At 47.2% G+C, this 19,673-nt stretch overlaps 1 protein-coding gene and 1 pseudogene across 1 annotated transcript in view; both read left to right on the forward strand.

Annotated features, from left to right (window-relative positions):
- NLRP12 (NLR family pyrin domain containing 12) overlaps nt 1–19,673 on the forward strand; it is a 726,895-nt gene that overhangs the window by 280,547 nt on the left and 426,675 nt on the right.
- On the forward strand, nt 4,375–6,856 carry LOC136140795 (leukocyte immunoglobulin-like receptor subfamily A member 6; annotated as a pseudogene).

The raw sequence follows: 19,673 nt of genomic DNA on the forward strand, positions 1-19,673 counted from the left end.
CAACAACTATTAGAACTGATAAGTTAATTCAGCAAGGTAGCAGGATGCAAGATTGACACAGAGACATCTGTTGCTTTTCATTACACTAACAGTGAAATATCAGAAAAAAATGTAAAAAATCAATCTCTTAAAATTGCATCAAAAATAAAATACCTAGGAGTAAACCTGATGAAGGAGATGAAAGACATATACTTTGAGAACTGTAAAACATTGATAAAGGAAACTGAAGATAATTCAAAGAAATGGAAAGCTATCCCATGCTCTCAGATTGGAATAATTGATACAGGTAAAATGGTCATACTACCCAAAGCAATCTACAGATTTAACACAATACCTATCAAATTACCCATGACATTTTTCACAGAACTAGAACAAATAATCCTAAAATTTATATGGAACCACAAAAGACCCAGAATTGCAAAAACAATCCTGAGGAAAAAGAACAAACCTGGGGGCATAACCCTCCCAGACTTCAGACAATACCACAAAGCTACAGTAATCAAAAGAGAATGATATTGGCACAAAAACAGACCCAAGGATCAATGGAACAGATGTGAGAGCCCAGAAATAAACCCATACACCTATGGTCAATTTTAGTATTCGACAAAGGAGGCAAGAATATACAATGGAGAAAAGACAGTCTCTTCAACAAGTGGTGCTAGGCAAACCGGACAGCTGCGTGTAAAAGGATGAAATTAGAACATTCTCTAACACCATACACACAAAAAAATTCAAAATCAATTAAAGACCTAAATGTAAGACCAGATACTATAAAACTCCTAGGGAAAAACATAGGCACAATACTCTTTGACATAAATCACAGCAATATTTTTTTGGATCTGTCTCTTTAGAGTAATGGAAATAAAAAATATATATAAACAAATGGGGTCTAATTAAACTTAAAAGCTTTTGCCCAGCAAAGGAGACTGTAAACGAAATGAAAAGACGGCCTACTCACTGAGAGAAGTATCTGCAAACGATGGGACCAACAAGGGATTAATTTCCAAAATATACAAACAGCTCATGGAGCTGAATATCAAAAAAACAAACTACCAAGTTAAAAATGGACAGAAGACCTAAACAGACATTTCTCCAAGAAGACATACAGGTGGCCAACAGGTACATGAAAAGACGGTCTACATCACTAATTATTAGAGAGATGCAAACCAAAACCACAGTGAGGTTATCACCTCTACCGGTCAGAATGGCCATCATCAAAAAGTCTACCAATAATAAATGCTGGAGAATGTGTGGCGAAAAGGGAACCCTCCTACACTGTTGGTGGGAATATAAATTGGTGCAGCCACTATGGAGAACAGTATGGAGGTCTTTTAAAAAACTAAAAATAGGGCTTCCCTGGTGGTGCAGTGGTTAAGAATCTGCCTGCCAATGCAGGGGACACGGGACTGAGCACGGGTCCGGGAAGATCCCACAGGCCGCGAAGCAACTAAGCCCATGAGCCACAACTACTGAAGCCCGCGCGCCTAGAGCCCGAGCTGCGCCACAAGAGAAGCCACCGCAATGAGAAGCCCGCGCACCGCAACGAAGAGTAGCCCCGCTCGCCGCAGCTAGAGAAAGTCCGCAGGGAGCGACGAAGACCCAACGTAGCCATAAATAAATAAATAAATTTATTTAAAAAAAAAAAAAAAAAAGAGTTACTGTCTGGGGGACAAGAGGTGGGGAGGAGCAGAAACGACTCAGAGGTCTGGATGGAGAGGAATGACCAGAAGGTGCTGCTGTGGATAGAAACAAGGAAGTCAGAGAGAGGAAGGGTTTGCGAGAAACAAAACCGCGTTCCCGGTGCAGGAGGCAGGTGGTGGTTCCTCTGTGTGTCAGTTGACAGGATTAGAAATATCTCCCCGAGCCTCCTTCTCCCCTGGGGTCATCCGTTCTGTGACAGCCCCACCGGCTCCGCAAGACAAGCAAGGCAGACAGTGGAGGAGCCCTCAGTGCTTCACCCGCTTCCACCTCACATACAATGAACCCATCCAACAGCCCTGGCCCGAAGCCCCGCGAATCCATGACCCTGGTCCAGCTCGGCGGCAGACTCAGGAGGACTGGTTGGTGCAACCCAGCACCTCCTTCCTGGCTCTTCCACCCCAGGGCCTCACTCCCAGCTGAGGAATTTGATTCTCACGGCCCCAACCTGATCTACTTACTGCAGGACCCTCCCCTAAAAATAATTCTCCCGGGGTCTCCACCTGCCTTCAAGTAAATTCCAAGTATCTCCAGATGACATTCCCCGAGGCTGACGATCAGAAGGGGCTGACCTCTCAGGACCAGCGAAGCTAACTCCTACCTCAAAGCAAGCTCATCCCAGTTAAGCACCTCCCCTCCCCAGACGCACACCTGAGTTCTCACCACACTTGTGTCTTCTCAAGGGGTCATCTTTGAGCCGATTATGAAAACCACAAACCCCTTTCCAAACCACCTAGAAGTCTTCCTGATTCATCCCACTCAACTGCGGATGTATTTTGTTGTAGGATTTGTGGAAGGGTTACATAAGAAAACCTCATAAACCACTTAGAAACTGACCCACTAATCACCTAGTGGTCAAATGGTGCTGGAGCTCTATCACTGTTTATTGCCATCACAGTCCTCCCACAGTCCAATCCCTGCGGAGCGGCGACCATCTCAGCACAGCTGTGTGTTCATACCTTCCTTTCCGGAAAACTACCCTCTTGTCTTAAGGATAAAATCCAGGCACACTTGCAGGGTGCACTAGACCCTGTAGGACCAGGGCCCAGCATCCCCTGAACTCCAGTGCTCAGAACAGCTCCCCCTCTTCCCGGCCCAGGGTGCCGGCCCCTCACCACTCCTGTGCTAACCTCCATCAGCTTGGGTCTCTCCTTCTCCAGAAAGTCCCCGCACTCCCATCACAAGGTTGCTGGGCTTCCACCTGTCACTGGAACTCACTGTTTTTCTCCTTCTGTACAACTGAACAAAACTAGACCCAAATTATTTATTGTCTAAATATGTATTGTCTGGTGTCATCATCAGAGCTCCATGAGTCCAGGGAAAGAATCGGTCACCGTCACCAATGAATCTCATGTCTGGATATAGTAACTGCTCAATAAATGTTGGAAGGAAGGAACAAATTTTGCATTTTCAGCATCTCAGGAAAGGGAAGGGACTTCTCCAAGGTCACACAGGTTCTAGGAAAAGCAAAATCAGAACTGGAACCAAGCAGTGCGCTGGGCGGTGCCACGCGTGTGTCTCTTGCTTCCACAGTGTTTGGACTGAACAGACCCAAGGGCGCCCCTTCCTCCAGACTCTGACCACCCTCCAAGCTTTTTTCCAGTCACAGCCTTGGAATCACCCACTCAGCTCTCCTCGCCCTCCGGGACCAGCCAACACCATTTTCTGAGCTTAGCTCCTTACTGCCGACCAAGCATGAGCTCCCAGATTCGTCACGATTACTCCGCCAGGTGGAGGCCGCAGTCACCCACCTGGTAACGTGCATCTGCCGCTCTCCCACACCTACCTGTCTCTGCGCTTCTCTTCCGACCCGACGCAGCAGCTCGCGAGGGCCAGAGACATCGTTTCGCGAACTGGCCGAGGAGAAGCCGGACGGCCCGAGCTCACTGGAAAAGGCAAAAGCAGCGCCGTGGCCGCGCCCTCTTCCAGGACGTGCCGAAGCCGTCCCAGGAGCCGTGGGGAAAGCCCAGGACGCCGTGGAAGCCGCCCGGCTGACGGAGAAGAACCTGCGCCAGGCCCTGTGGGTCCGCAGGCCCTGGGCTCTGCCCGCGCAGACTCCACCTCTGGACTTCCTGGAGCCACTTCCTGGATGAGCAGGTGAAACTCATCAAGAAGATGGGCGACCACCTGACCAACCTCCGCAGGCTGCTCGGCCCCCAGGCTGGGCTGGGCGAGTGTCTCTTCCAAAGGCTCAGCCTCAGGCACCACTAGGAGCCCCTGGAGCCCAGCGGCCTGTGAGGAGCCCCTCTGGGGTCAGGGCTTCTGCCTGCAGCCTGTCCCTGCAGCCACTGGGCAGCTTGTTAACCGCCCTGGAGCCCTCTCCGTGCCCTGGGCGGAGCCAAAACTGGGCTGCTCCTAGGCCCTGCCCTGCATCCTCAACTTCCTGTCCTGGGATGAGTGTCACTCTCTGGCTTTGGGTTTGGCCCGAGGAGAGGCAGAGTGCGTGGGGTCTGGTGAGACCCAGATGTGCTCTGGAAGGTCCCAGAGCCTGCTGTCTCCTGGGCCCCATCCTGCAGGTAGAGCAGCGTGAGGCCCTGGGGGGCTATTCCTCTTTCTGAGAGGCTACTATGAAGGAACCCGACGTGGAACACAGAGCCTGCACCTTGTCACCCCCCGTGCATCTGTCTGTCCTGCTGGCTCTGTGGACTTTGTGAGACACCAGCACGGCTGGGGACCATGGGAGGCACAGCCACGACCCTGACCCTCACTGCCCTTCTCTGCCTCGGTGAGCTTTGGGGAAGGGAGAGGGCAGGGGGCCCCTCTCCTCCCAGGTCTGAAGCTGAGAGACCCGCAGGTCTCAGGAGATGAGTCGGGGCAGAAATTGTGGGGGAGGAAGGATGTGCTCAGCCCCAGATCTGACCCCAGAACTCAGGGCCCAGACCAGGCCTGGAGCATCTATGTTGTGTGCTGGGGGATGGGCGCTCACAGGGAACTCTCTCCCAGGGCTGAGTCAAGGCCCGTGGAACCAGGTCCAGGCAAGTGAGGCCCCCCAGACCTCCTGCTTCAACCCAACAACCCCCTGGTCATCTGTGGGGAACACAGCAGGTCTGAAATGATGGTGACCTGTCTGGGAGGGGCCTGGGGAATGACAGCTGGGGAAACTGAGGGGAGAAGGGCACCCCTAACTTCAGGTCTGATCCCTTTCCAGGGGTCCTCCCCAAACCCTCCATCTGGGCTGACCCGGGTGTCATGGTCACCAAGGGAAGCCCTGTGACCATCTGGTGTCCGGGATCTCTGAGGGCTGATGTCTACCGTCTGTATAGAGAGAGGCCCTCTGGACTCTGGGAGGCTAAGGCCCCACAGGACTCCAGGAACAAGGCCAGTTTCCCCTTTGAATCCTCGAGCTCAAGCACTGCAGGGCAGTATCAGTGTGTCTATCACAGCAGGAAAGACAGGTCAGAGTAGAGTGACCCCCTGCCCCTGGTGGGGACAGGTAGGAGGGAGGGCCCGGGTCCCCTCCCACTGCGGTGGCGTCCTCACAGGCAGAGGGAGCAGAGTGTGGGCTCAGGGGGACGGAGTCTCCCCTCACAGCCCACACCTGCGGTGAGCGGGGTGAAGGTCCCCCTTTAACCCAGCCCCTTCCCCTCCCTCAGGGGTGCACAGAGCCCCTCCCTCTCAGCCCAGCCACGCCCTGTGGTGGCCTCAGGAGAGAGCGTGTCCCTGGCATGCAGCTCACAGTCTGCAGCGGGCACTTTGCACCTGCTGAAGGAGGGAGGTGCTGACCCACCCGACACCGGACATCGAGGACCCATGGGAGGGGACAGGCCGTGTGCCCTGTGGGCGCCCTAAACTCCTCCCGTGGGGGAACCCGCGGATGCTATGATTCTCCCAGCTCCCTGCACACGTGTGGTCACACCCCAGTCACCCTCTGAATCGCCAGGTCACAGGTGAGGGCCCCCAGCCCCATCGTTTCCTGGACCCCTGACCTCAGCCTTGTGCCCAGTGAGCCCTGGGGTGATGGGGGGTCAGGGGCAGTGGACTCCCGGGGAAGAACCACTGGCGGGAGGCCTGGGAGACCAGGGAGAGCTCGCACTGCAGCCCCAGTGAGCAGTGTGGGGTGTGCGTCCCCCTCGGTGCCACTGTCCCTTCTCTGCAGGTGTGTAAAGGAGCCCTCCCTCTCAGCCCAGCCGGGCTCACTCGTGCTCCGTGGAGACAGCCTGATCGCCGGTGAGCAACCCCTGTCCTGCCCCATGTCCTGACTGTGTTCTCAGGGTGCTGGGCCCAGAGCCACCTCTGGTGCTGATGGGGTCCTGGGAGGGGTCCTAGAGCAGACATTGAGATAGGGCAGTGGTCCAGGGAGAGTGAGTGAGAAAAATGGAGCGGGTGCCGGGAGATAAGAGAGACCCACACAGAGGGGCTGAGAGCAGCTGAGAGGGGGTCACAGACAGGGTCCCTGGAGACAGGATGGTGGTCCCTCAGCTCAGGGTCAAGGGTGTGTTGGGGGTGGCTCTGTACACATCACGACCTTCCTCGCCCCCAGGAATGTACAGGAAACCCTCCCTCTCAGCCCAGCTGTGGGCCTCAGAACCCTGCAGAGACAATGTGACCCTGTAGTGTGGCTCTGAGGTCTGGTCCGATCCCCTCCATCTGTCCAAGGAGGGGTCACTCACTCCTCTCCAGCACCTTCGTCTGCAGGACACGGCTCCACCCTTTCAGAACAACTTCACCTTGAGTCCTGTGACCTCAGCCCACAGTGGGACCTACACGTGCTACAGCTCACTCAGCACCTCCCCCTCCCTGAGGTCACAGCCCAGCGACCCCTGGAGCTCCTGCTCTCAGGCGAGGAGCCCCCTCCCCATATCCATCGAGGAGCCAGACCCTCGGCTCACAGCCCTGTCCCAGGGGAGCTCTGAGCTGGAGGAGAAGAAGGGGGACACAGAGACGTCGGCCACAGGTGGCCCCACCCCACGGAGGGAGGGACAATACAGAGGGAGTCCCTCTCCCTCTACTCCACTCACCCCACCCCAGGGTCCAGGCAGTGCTAGGTGTGTGCAGAAGGGAGGCAGAAGAGCGGAAGCTCTGAACTTTGAGGGAAGACGTGGAGCTAAGAACAGCATGAAGATCCAGACACGTGCCACATCCTCCTTCTGTCCCTGTTCCAGGCAGCACCGGGGGCCTGCAGACTCTCACCCACATGCACGAACGCCATGTCTGCTGAGTAACAGAGTCCTCTTAGCCTAGAAGAGACACAGTCTCCCCAGTCCTGGGCTGAACTTCCGTTAACCCTTCCCCACTAAACCTTTACAGAAGGGTCGCTTCCCACTGGACCTGGGGGCGGGAGTGGAGATGAAGGAAGGAGGGGGCTTCATGTCTCAAGTATAACTGAGGTCACTGGTGCCTACTGGGTGGTCACAGTGAGAAGAAATGCATGAAGGGGAAGATGCCCAGCTGAGAGAGGGAGAGAAGAGCAGGTGCCCTCCTCGCCTCTGTCTGGGTGCTGATTCCTAGGAGCACTTAGAGTCATCACGGCACCTATGGAATCAGCCCCACAATATGAAGGGCAGAGTGAAGGTGGCCTCTCATTTTCAGGTCAAGGAGGTGGTGGGATTCACTGGAGAGCTACATGTAAGTCATCAAATTAGAACACTCCCTCACACCATATACAAAAATAAACTCAAAATGGTTTAAAGACCCCAATATAAGACATGACACTATAGGACTTCCCTGGTGGTACAGTGGTTAAGAACCCGCCTGCCAATGCAGGAGACACGGGTTCGAGCCCTGGTCTGGGAAGATCCCACATGCTGCGGAGCAACTAAGCCCGTGCACCACAACTACTGAGCCCGTGCTCTAGAGCCCGCGAGCCACAACTACTGAGCCCGCGTGCCACAACTACTGAAGCCCACGTGCCTAAAGCCCGTGCTCTGCAACAAGAGAAGCCACTGCAATGAGAAGCCCACACACCACAGTGAAGAGCAGACCCCGCTCGCTGCAACTAGAGAAAGTCCTTGCACAGCAACGAAGACTCAACACAGCCAAAAATAAATAAATAAATAAAATTTTTAAAAAAGACATGACACTATAAAACTCCTAGAAGAGAACATAGGCAAAACACTCTTTGATATAAATTGTACCAATATTTTCATAGCCTTATTTATTTTTTTGGCCGTCCCGCGCCTCTTGCAGGATATTACTTCCCCGACCAGGGCTTGAACCTGGGCCACAGCAGTGAAAGTGCTGAGTCCTAACCACTGGACCACTAGGGAACTCCCAATTGTACTAATATTTTCTTAAATCAGTCTCCCAAGGCAAAAGAAATAACAGCAAAAATAAACAAATGGGGCATAATCAAACTTAAAACCTTTTGCCCAGCAAAGGAAACCATCAACAAAATGAAGACACAACGTACGCAATGGGAGAAAATATTTGTAAACAATACGACCAAAATATACAAACTGCTCATATGACTCAAACTCAAAGAAGTAGACAACCCAGTCAAAAAATGGGCAGAAGAACTAAATAGACATTTTCCCAAAGACATACAGACAGCCAAGAGGCACATGAAAAGATGCTCAACAATGTTAATTACTAGAGAAATGTAAAGCAAAACTACAATGAGGTATCACCACGGTACAGTCACCAGGGCTAACATCAAAAACTGCAAATAATAAATGCTGGAGAGGGTACGGAGAAAAGGGAACCCTCCTACACACTTGATGGGAATGCACATTGGTGCAGCCACTGTGAAAAACAGTAAGGAGGATGCTCAAAAACCGCAAAGTAGAGCTACCATATGATCCAGCCCCCTGGGCATATGTCTGGAGAAAACCGTAATTTGAAAAGATACACGTACCTCAGTGTTCATAGCAGCACTATTTACAAGACAAGCCACATAGCCAAGACATGGAAACAGCCAAAGTGCCCATCAACAGATGATGGATTAAGAAGATATGGTATATATATACACATACATATATATACATAATGGAATATTATTCAGCCATAAAATATGAAAGTTGCCATTTGCAGCAGCATGGATGGAACTAGACAATAGTATGTGTAGTTAAACAAGTCAGAGAAAGACACATACCATATGATATCACTAATATGTGAAAAATAATACAAAGAAATCTGTACACAAAATAGAAACAGACTCACAGACATAGCAAACAAAATTATGGTTACCAAAGGGAAGAGATGGGGACAGGATAGAAATTAAAAGTATGGGATTAACAGATGCAAACTACTATATGTATAATAGATAAGCAACAAGGATTTACTGTATAGCACAGAAAATTATACCCAATATCTTGTAATAACCTATAAAGGAATATAATCTGCAAATCACACACACACATACACACACACACAAAAGAATCACTATGCTGTACTCCTGAAACTAACAATATTGTAAATCAACTATACTTCAGTTTTAAAAAGAAGTATAATTGATATGACAAGAGATGACAGAAAATGAAAAAAAAAGAACTACAGGCACCACAAATAGTCAAAGAATCTTGAAAAAGAACAAGGCATCACTGCCAGATTTCAAAATATACTACAAAGATATAGTATTAAAACAGTATGCTGGGCTTCCCTGGTGGCGCAGTGGTTGGGAGTCCGCCTGCCGATGCAGGGGACACGGGTTCATTCCCCGGTCCGGGAAGATCCCACGTGCCGTGGAGTGGCTGGGCCCGTGAGCCATGGCCACTGAGCCTGCGCGTCCGGAGCCTGTGCTCTGCAACGGGAGAGGCCACAACAGTGAGAGGCCCGCGTACCACAAAAAAAAAAACCCAACAGTATGTTAATAGAAAACAACAAACAGATATATAGACCAACGGAACAGAATCAAAATCCTAGAAATAAACCGACCCGTGTATAGTCAACTAATATTTGACAAGAGAGTCAAGAGTACACAATGGGTAAAGGACAGTCTCTTCAATAAATGGTGTTGGTCATATATACAATGGAATATTACTCAGCCATAAAAAGAAACGAAATTGAGTTATTTGAAGTGAGGTGGATGGACCTAGAGTCTGTCATACAAAGTGAAGTAAGTCAGAAAGAGAAAAACAAATACCGTATGCTAACACATATATATGGAATCTAAAAAAATAAAATCGTTCTGAAGAACCTAAGGTCGCAGACGTAGAGAATGGACTTGAGCACATGCGGAGGGGGAAGGGTAAGTTGGGACGAAGTGAGAGAGTGGCATGGACATATATACACTACTAAATGTAAAATACATAGCTAGTGGGAAGCAGCCGCATAGCACAGGGAGATCATCTCGGGGCTTTGTGTCCACCTAGAGTGGTGGGATAGAGAGGGTGGGAGGGAGACGCAAGAGGGAGGAGATATGTGGACATATGTATACGTATAGCTCATTCACTTTGTTATACAGCAGAAACTAACACACCACTGTAAAGCAATTATACTCCAATAAAGATGTTAAAAATAAATAAATGGTGTTGGAAAAACGGTATATTGACGTGCAAAGCACGTCATTAGACCTTTCCTTATCTTACCTCTACTTTTTTGGATTAGAACATTTACGATTTACCCTCTTAACAACTTTCAAGTATATACGACATTATTGTTAATTATAATCACAATGCTGTGCATTAGACCCCCAGAACTTACTCATCCTCCACCTAGAAGCTAGAAGAACTGTGGTTTGTTAATTTTGCCTGCTGTATTATATACTGGAAACACCCTTGTAGTATTTTATTGTCTATATGTGCAAGTTTTTCTAGGTTTTACATGGCAAAAATCTCCTGGGTAGCATAAACATATTTGAAAATCTAAGGGATAACGATGCATTTCTTATTTAATTGACTGTCTTATTTTGTATAACCAGAAACAATGTGGAGTAATTCCTTTTGTCCCAGACCTTCACTAACACGTGTTATTGTCAGACTTTAAAAACAATTTGCTAGTCTCACATTCAAGATACTGAATTCTTAGATTAAAATTTCCCCAAAGAAAACTCCAGGCCTAAATGGTTTTACCTGCAAATTCTACAAAACATGTAAAAACAATAATATTAATTCTACTCAATCTCTTCTAGAAACTAGATGAGGAGGAAATGTTGTATTAATTTATGAGGCCAGACCAACTCTCGTAGTAAAAGTAAAGAAAACGAAAACAAAATAAAACAAAACTTTGCAGGCCAATCTCCCTCATGAGCATAAACACAAACGTCTTCAACAAAATATTAGCAAATCTAACAACATACTTTTAAAATACTACACCACATCCAAGTGGGGCTTATCCCAGGAATGCAACATTGGCTTGATATTCAAAAATCAAGCAACCAGGGCTTCCCTGGTGGCGCAGTGGTTGAGAGTCCGCCTGCCGATGCAGGGGACACGGGTTCATGTCCCGGTCCGGGAAGATCCCACATGCCGCGGAGCGGCTGGGCCCGTGAGCCATGGCCGCTGAGCCTGCACGTCCGGAGCCTGTGCTCCGCAACGGGAGAGGCCACAACAGTGAGAGGCCCGCGTACCACAAAAAAAAAAAAAAGAGACACGGCAGAGTCTGTCCTTGGACTAAGACCCTGTTCAGAATGAGACACACCCTAGAACTTCTTGTTGAACAGGGGCATTATTTCCCCTAAATGAGTATCTGCCCTCAGGAAAAGCCAGGTGAGTCCAGGAGAGACTATGCACCCAGCTGGTCCAGCAGAGCATCTTAAAGACCCTTCAGTTACAGTCCTCACACCTGTGTTCCCCTGAGCCTCTTTGCTGGTTATATGAACTTCCCACATAAACCAGTAGCTCCCACAGCTCTGCACGTCATAGCACAAGAGACTTCAAGGAGATAAATCTCAGTTAAAAGCACTGGACTGGGAGTTTGAACCACCTGGCTCTTGTAAGATAATCATCTGTTGACATGCTGAATGTGAATAAATCACATGTGCTCTTTCAGGGGGTTTCATCCTTGTTTTTGGTTTTTTTTTTCCAAGTAAATTAAAAATAAATAAATAAATAAAGCAAAAAAAGTAAATATTCTTCCACAAAGTAGCTGGGAGGCTTACAATAGATGACACATGGGCTATAAAATACAAAATATAATTACTATTATTAAGTAGTTGCCTCTCTTGAGACAGTAGTCCACCAAATCTCACTAAGAGCCAAGAGCTTCGATGCATTTCTATCCCTAAATATGGATACTCAAAGGGCTACAGATTCCCTGGAAGGTCAATTAGAAATAAATGTACCCCAGGGAAAGATATACTGTGTTCTTGGATTGGAAGACTCAATATTGTAAAAGTGACCACACTACCCAAGGCAATCTACAGATTCAGTGCAGTCCCTATCAAATTACCAAGGGCATTTTTCACGGAGAAAGAACAAAAAATATCTTCATTTGTATGGAAACACATAACACCCCGAATAGCCAAAACAATCGTGAGAAAGAAGAACAGAGCTGGAGGAATCACACGCCCTGATTTCAGACTATACTATGAAGCTACAGTCATCAAAACACTATGGTACTGGCACAAAAACAGACTCATAGATCAATGGAACAGAATAGAGAGCCCAGAAAAAAAACCACACACTTATGGTCAATAAACTTATGACAAAGGAAGCAAGAATATACAGTGGAGAAAAGATAGTCTCTTCAATAAGTGGTGCTGGGAAAACTGGACAGCTCCATGCAAAAGAATGAAACTTAAGATTCTCTAACACCATATACAAAAATAAACCCAAATGGATTAAAGACCTAAGTGTAAGACTGGATACTATAAAACTCCTAGAGGAAAGTATAAGCAGAACATGCTTTGACATAAATTGCAGCAATATTTTGGGGGATCCATCTCCTAAAGTAATACAAGTTTAAAAAATAAACAAATGGGAACAAATTAAACTTAAAACTTTTAAACAGCAAAGGAAACCATAAACAAAATGAAAAAACAACCTAGGACTGGGAGAAAATATATGCAAACAATGCTAAGGACAAGGGATTAATTTCAAAAATACACAAACAGCTCATACAGCTTAATATATTAAAAAAAAACTCAATTACAAACTGGACAGGGGCTTCCCTGGTGGCGCAGTGGTTGAGAGTCCGCCTACCGATGCAGGGGACACGGGTTCGTGCCCGGGTCTGGGAAGATCCCACATGCCACGGAGCGGCTAGGCCCATGAGCCACGGCCGCTGAGCCTGCGTGTCCGGAGCCTGTGCTCCGCAACGGGAGAGGCCACAACAGTGAGAGGCCCCCATACCACAAAAAAACAAACAAAACAAAACAAAAACTGGACAGAAGACCTAAATAGACATTTCTCCAAAGAAGACATACACATAGCCAAGAGGCATGTGAAAAGATGTTCAACATCACCAATTATTAGAGAAATACAAATCAAAACCACAGTGAGCTATCACCTCACACTGGTCAGAATGGCCATCATCAAAAATCTACAAATAATAAATGCTGGAGAGGGTGTGAAGAAAAAGCAACCTTACTACACTGTTGCTGGAAATGGAAATTGTTGCAGCCACTATGGAGAACAGTGTGAAGGTCACTTAAAATCTAAAAACAGTTACCTAATGATCCTGCAACCTCACTCTTGGGCATATATCCGGAAAAAATTCTAATTCAAAAACATGCATGCACCCCAATGTACCTAGCAGCACTATTTACAATAGGCAAGACGTGGAAGCAACCTTAATGTCCATTGACAGATGGATAAAGAAGATGTGATATATGTATAATAGAATATTACTCGGCCATAAAAAAGAATGAAATAATGCCATTTGAAGCACCATGAATGGACTTAGAGATTATCATATTAAGTGAAGTATGTCAGAAAGAGAAAGACACATATCATGTGATTTCACTTATATGTGGAATCTTAAAACATGGTACAAATAAACTTATTTATAAAACAGGAATACACTCACAGACAGACAAAACAACCTTATGGTTACCAAAGGGGATAAAGCGGGAAGGGATCAATTAGGAATTTGGGATTTGCAGATACACACTACTTTACATAAAATAGATAAACAACAAGGACCTACTGTATAGCACAGGGAACCATGCTCAATATCTCATAAAAATCTATAACGGAAAGAATCTGAAAAAGAATATGTATATATAAGTGAATGACTTTGCTATACTCTTGGAACTAATGCAACATTGTAAATTAACTATACTTCTATTTTAAAAAAAAAAAGAAGAAGTAATTTTGCCCCCACTGAGGGTGAGGGAGAACCCTAGTCCCCTTAAGTGGAGGATGCCCTGTGGTCTAGGTCTGTGGTCTCTTCAAGTGCGGCCTAATGGCATTCTCATTTCTCTCATTAGAAACCGTGACAGATATCTGTTTAGTCTTCTCATTTTATTTCCTGTGTAGATTAGCTATTGTTTCTATTTTTCCATTTCTGGTCTCACTAGGATGCATTCTAGAAAAATTAATCAACGTTTTAGGCAAGACGGCAGGACAGGAAGTCCCAGCTCTCATCCCCGCACATAAACAGTGACAAAAGTACGGTATTTGGGGAAAATAAATTTTATGCGAACTGCAGGATCCAGTTAGCAAGGTGCAACACCTCGAATGAGCATAGAACCAAGAAAAACCTCTTTGAAAGGATAAAAGGAGCAGTTCCCTCCCCCTGTCCCCCCTCCCCCAAGCTGGCACCCTCAGCGCTGAGAGGCTCCTCCGTTTGGCCCAGGCCAGAGGGAGTCAAGCTGCACCCACATCCCCAGGCTCCGGGCACTGCCTCAGAGACCTCCTGGCCTCTCACCTCACTCAGAGCCCGAGGCCACAGGCCCACGTGGGGGCAGCAAAAAAGGAAGAGAGGGACAGGCGCTGTAGTAGCCGGCAGAGCCTGGCAGGACGGAGAGGAAGACCGATCCTGAGACTTCTCCCTCAGGAGGAGGAAAATGGAGCCCGCCCCCAGCCCCCGCCGTCCCCTGCACTCCTCCAGGGGAAGGGGGGACACGGTGAAGGCACACAACTAGGAATCCTTGCCCCAGGAGGGAGGGATGTGGAGCTTGCACGTCCACAGAACACGTTTGAGAGGCTCCGGAATCTCTAACTCGGCTGATCTGCAAAATCCGACCATAAGGACTGGAACAGGTGGCTGTTTCTTCCAACACACAGACACCAAAGCAAAGCTATAAGACACATGAAGAATCAGGGAATGTGACGCTGCCGAAGGCAAAACATAAACCGTAAAAGATGAAGGTCTATCAGTTGCCTAACTGTTCAAAATAACTGTCTTAAAGAAGCTCCGTGAACTATCTTCCACAAGGGTGCCAAGAACACACAATTGGGAAAGGATAGTGCTTTCAATAAATGATGCTGGGAAAACTAGACACCCACGTGCAGAAGAATGAAACTGGACCCTCAGCTCACACCATATATAAAATCAAGTCAAAATGGATCAGAGACTTAACCATAAGGACTGAAACCATAAAACTACAAGAAGAAAGCATAGGGGAAAGGTTTCTTGACGTGAGTTTGGGCAATGGTTTTTTGGATATGACACCAAGAGCACAGGCAACAAAGATAAAAATAGACAAGGGGATTGCATCATATTAAAAGCTTCTACACAGCAAAGGAAACAGAGTGAAACGGCAACATATAGAATGGGAGAAGATATCTGCAAACGATGTATCTGATAAGGAGCTACTTGTCAAAATATACAAGGAGCTCACACAACTCAATGCAAAGTAGTAACAACCCAATTTAAAAAATAGGTAAAGGACCTGAATAGGCATTTCTCAAAAGAAGACATCCCAATGGCCAAACAGTACATGAAAAGGTGTTCAACATCACTAACCCGCAGGGAAATACAAATCGAAACCACAATGAGATATCACCTCACACCTGTTAGAATGGCTGTTATGAAACAGACAAAAGATAACAAGTGTTGGGCTTCCCTGGTGGCACAGTGGTTAAGAATCCACCTGCCAACGCAGGGGACATGGGTTCGAGCCCTGGTCGGGGAAGATCCCACGTGCCACGGAGCAAGTAAGCCTGTGTGCCACAACTACTGAGCCTGAACTCTAGAGCCCACAAGCCACAGCTACTGAAGCCCACGGGCCTAGAGCCTTTGCTCCACAACAAGAGAAGCAACCGCAATGAGAAGCCCGCGCACCGCAAGGAAGAGTAGCCCCCGCTCACCACAACTAGAGAAAGCCCATGCACAGCAACGAAGACCCAGCGCAGCCAAAAATAAATAAATAAGTTAACTTAAAAAAAAGGATAACAAGTGTTGGCAAAGCTGTGGAGAAAAGAGAACCCTATGCATTGTTGGTGGGAAGGCAAATCGGTGCAGCCACCGTGGAAAACAGTATGGAGTTTCCTCAAAAAATTAAAAATAGAACTACCTACCATATGATCCAGCAATTCCACTTCTGGGTATATATCCAAAGCAGATGAAACCACGATCTCGGAGAGATATCTGCGCTCCTATGTTCACTGCAGCATTATTCACGTTAGCCAAGATGTGGATACAACCTCAATGCCTGTCGAAAGATGAAGAGATAAAATGTGAGATACACACACACACACACACAGGAATATTATTCAGCCTTTAAAAAGAAGGGAATCCTTCCGTTTGGGAAACGTGGATGAAACTGGAGGACATTATGTGAAGTAAAAGAAGCCAGACACAGACAGACAAATACAGCCCGAGCTCACTTCCCTCGGGGATCTAAAATAATCAGACTCATAGAAACACAGGAGAATGGTAGTTGCCAGAGGCTGGGAAAGGGGTCAGTGGGGAGATGCTGGTCACGGGGAACAAAGTTCAGTTACGCAGTCGAGTAACTTCTGGAGATGTGATGTACAGTGATGTGACTACAGTTCACAATATTCCATCGTAGACTTGAAATTTGCTCACAGGATAGACCTTAAGTGTTCTCACCACACACACACTCACACACAAATGTTCAGTGTGTGAGGTCATGGATATGTTAACTAGCTTAATTGTGGTGATTATTTCACAAGGTAAGTGTATATAAAAACATCAAGTGGGACTTCCCTGGCGGTCCGGTGGTTAAGAATCCCCCTTCCAGTGCTTGGGACGCAGGTTGGATCCCTGGTCAGGGAACTAAGATCCCACATGCCACGGGGCAACTAAGCCCACAAGCTGCAAGTACTAAGCCCACGCACTCTCGAGCCTGCGCACGCAACGAAAGATCCCGCCTGCCACAGCGAAGATCTTGCGTGCCACAACTAAGACCCAACACAGCCAAATAAATAAATAAATAAATAAATGTTCTTTTAAAAAATAAAAGTTGTACACCTTAAATATACACAATTTTTGTTACTTATATCTCAATAAAGCTGAAAATTTTTTCTTTCATTTAATTACACCAAGCACATTGGTAGTTATTCCATTTCTAATTTTAGGCTGTTACTCCCATGTTAATACATGTATTTACATTTTTATTTCTAAACAACTATGCATTCTCCTCCTCCATTAGAGAAGACAATGCTCTCATTATACTTTACCTGAAATATGGGTACTCTGTATACGTGTATGTGCGTGTGCACATCTGTGTGTGTGCACACGTGTGGGTGCATCTGTGGGTGTGTGTACAAGTTGTGTTAGTTAATTTTTCAGTGCTTTTCATACCATTTTTTTCTCATGCTACATCTCACTTTCTCCATTACATCTCTTAGCATTCCTTTCACTGAGTGTGAAAATAGTAAAATATCTAAGAACCTGGGTCTCTGGAAATGCCTTCTTTCACTCTCATTCTCTCTTTATCAAGTTACTGGAAAACATTTCTTATTTCAAACTAAGTGTGTGACTCAACTACTGGGAGAGGAACATACATGTGATGGGTGAGGGATCCATCCCCACCAGAACCCTCCTTATCTCTCAGGAAGACGCAGCCTGATGTGGTGGGCTTAGCGGAATGGACACAGCTCCCACCGGTCAGATGTGGTGGCTGGAATCCCCTCATATTTAGGGATTTAGCCTCTGATGAGCCTTTCACTTTTGTCCCTTAAAAATAATTTGGCTCAGTGTAAAACTCTTCCCAATAAATTCCCTGAAGGTATTTCTCCAATATCTTCTGGCATCGCCTTTTGGTACGGGGTGGTCTGGTCCCAATGAGCTTGTCATTCTCTCAATGGTAATTTGCATTTTCTACAGGAAGTCGTTTCAGGACATTTGTAGGGCCTCAGGACAGTCGTCCTTGATTTTTTTCAGTTGAAATTTTCACAAAATAGAATTAACCATTTCGAAGCATACAATTCAGTCTGAGATACTTTTTTTTTTAATTTAACCTTCATTTTCTTAATTTACCATGAAGGGTCAAGATACAGATGTCACTTTTAAATACAGGCGTCCTAGCACTTAGTTGGCCTGTCCTCATCTCTGAAAAATGTTCAATTCTTCATTTCTTTGGCCGTTGTTATACGTCACGACCTTTCCTTCTGACACTTACAATAGATACGACGTGGGCCCTCCTCATTCTATTCCCCAAGTATCTTGAATTTCCATTTCTGGTCTCTCTAACCTTCATTGTGGAACATTTCCTCGATATTGTTTTCAATTCCATAATTGGTCCCTCAGCTGTCTTGTCCTTGATGGGATGACGTTTTTTAATGTGTTCATTCTACTGGATTTGTCACCTCTACCTTTTCTAACTCTTAATAACTGCCCTTTCTTCTATAAAATAATCCATATGGCTGCCTCCCTTTATTTTTCAGATACTTAAACACGCTTAAATTAGATCGACTGTCATATTTTCCTACTGATTCTTTTTTTTCATATTTTTATTTCAACAAAGCCACTAATTGTGTTGTGATACAATCAAGATATTCACATCAAGTATGTCCTACACTTTTTTTCAGCTCTTTATTGGTTTCCTACTGATTCTGTTCCCTTGCCGAGGACACCCGCACTCGTCCGCAGACGGCTGTCCGTAGCACTGTCATCACTACTAGGGGCACTGTGATGTCCATTCCTGTTCAAGGCTCTGCCCTCACACCCCCGGTCTCTCCTAGAAGGCTTCTCCCGGGGCTGTCCTGGGAGTCAGGCTGACCAGGGGAGACTGCTGCAGCTGCTCTGCCCCGTGCTGCCCACCGTCTCAGACTTAGCATCTGCTCACAGCTGTGGCCTCAGGGATGGTCCAATGGGACCCTCACACTCTCACGAGGGTGGACGCCGATGGCTGACAATCGTGGACTGAGTCTGTTTCATGCCACACAGGGGAGGTGGCTCAATGCTGACCACGGGCTTGGGGCAGTGAGCAAAGCTATCCCAGTGCCCGTCCAGAAACGCGGGGAAGTGCGGCCGCAGCTTCAACCTTCACCTGGAGCCCTGACCCCTCCCTGCCTGTGAGGACCTGGGTCCCTCTCTCTGTCCACACAGGTGGGAACCTCCTCCCTATGACCCCCTTGATGATCCCGGTCAGTGGGCGCCACTCAGCCTAGTTGCCTCTTCTTTGGTTGCCTCTTCTTTGGTCTGGTTCCCTCTCCATTTGAGGAACTTTCTTTCTCTTTTTCTGCATGGGTCTGTGGGTACGTGTTTCAGAAATATTCAAAATAGCACTTCTCAGTGTTAGGAGCAGAGGAGGGCTCTTAGGTGGGCACCACAATCACCCACTTTGCCGTGGAGTCTGAGCCCAGGATCCTTTCATGTCCCACCCACTGCTGTTGTCACCTGCTCTGGAAATTAACAATGGTGATCCTGCAATGAACCTGACACCATTGAGCTCACAGCCACTCTGAGGAGTGCGGCTCGCGACAACATGCCCAGGAGGAAACTCAGGCTCAGAAAGGGCATTGCCCTCACGGTCACAAGAGCAGTGGGGACAGATTTCAATAGAGATGTTTTCCTTCAAACTGAGACCTCTAACTCAAATCAAGGTCCCCTAAGCTTTCAGGCAGGATGACAAGACGGGGAGGAGAGCCCTGTCCAAGGATTAAGGGCCACCAAGCAGGCAGGAATGACTCAGGGGTTTGTTCCCAGGAAGGTGGGGTGGACACTGTTTCAAGAAAAAGGGAGAAGTCCCTGAAGGGAGCTGAGATAGAAAGCAAAGCCGCACTCTGGGGCCAGGGGAGCAT

This window comes from Phocoena phocoena, chromosome 20, assembly GCF_963924675.1.
Source record: "Phocoena phocoena chromosome 20, mPhoPho1.1, whole genome shotgun sequence".
Classification (NCBI taxonomy): domain Eukaryota; kingdom Metazoa; phylum Chordata; class Mammalia; order Artiodactyla; family Phocoenidae; genus Phocoena; species Phocoena phocoena.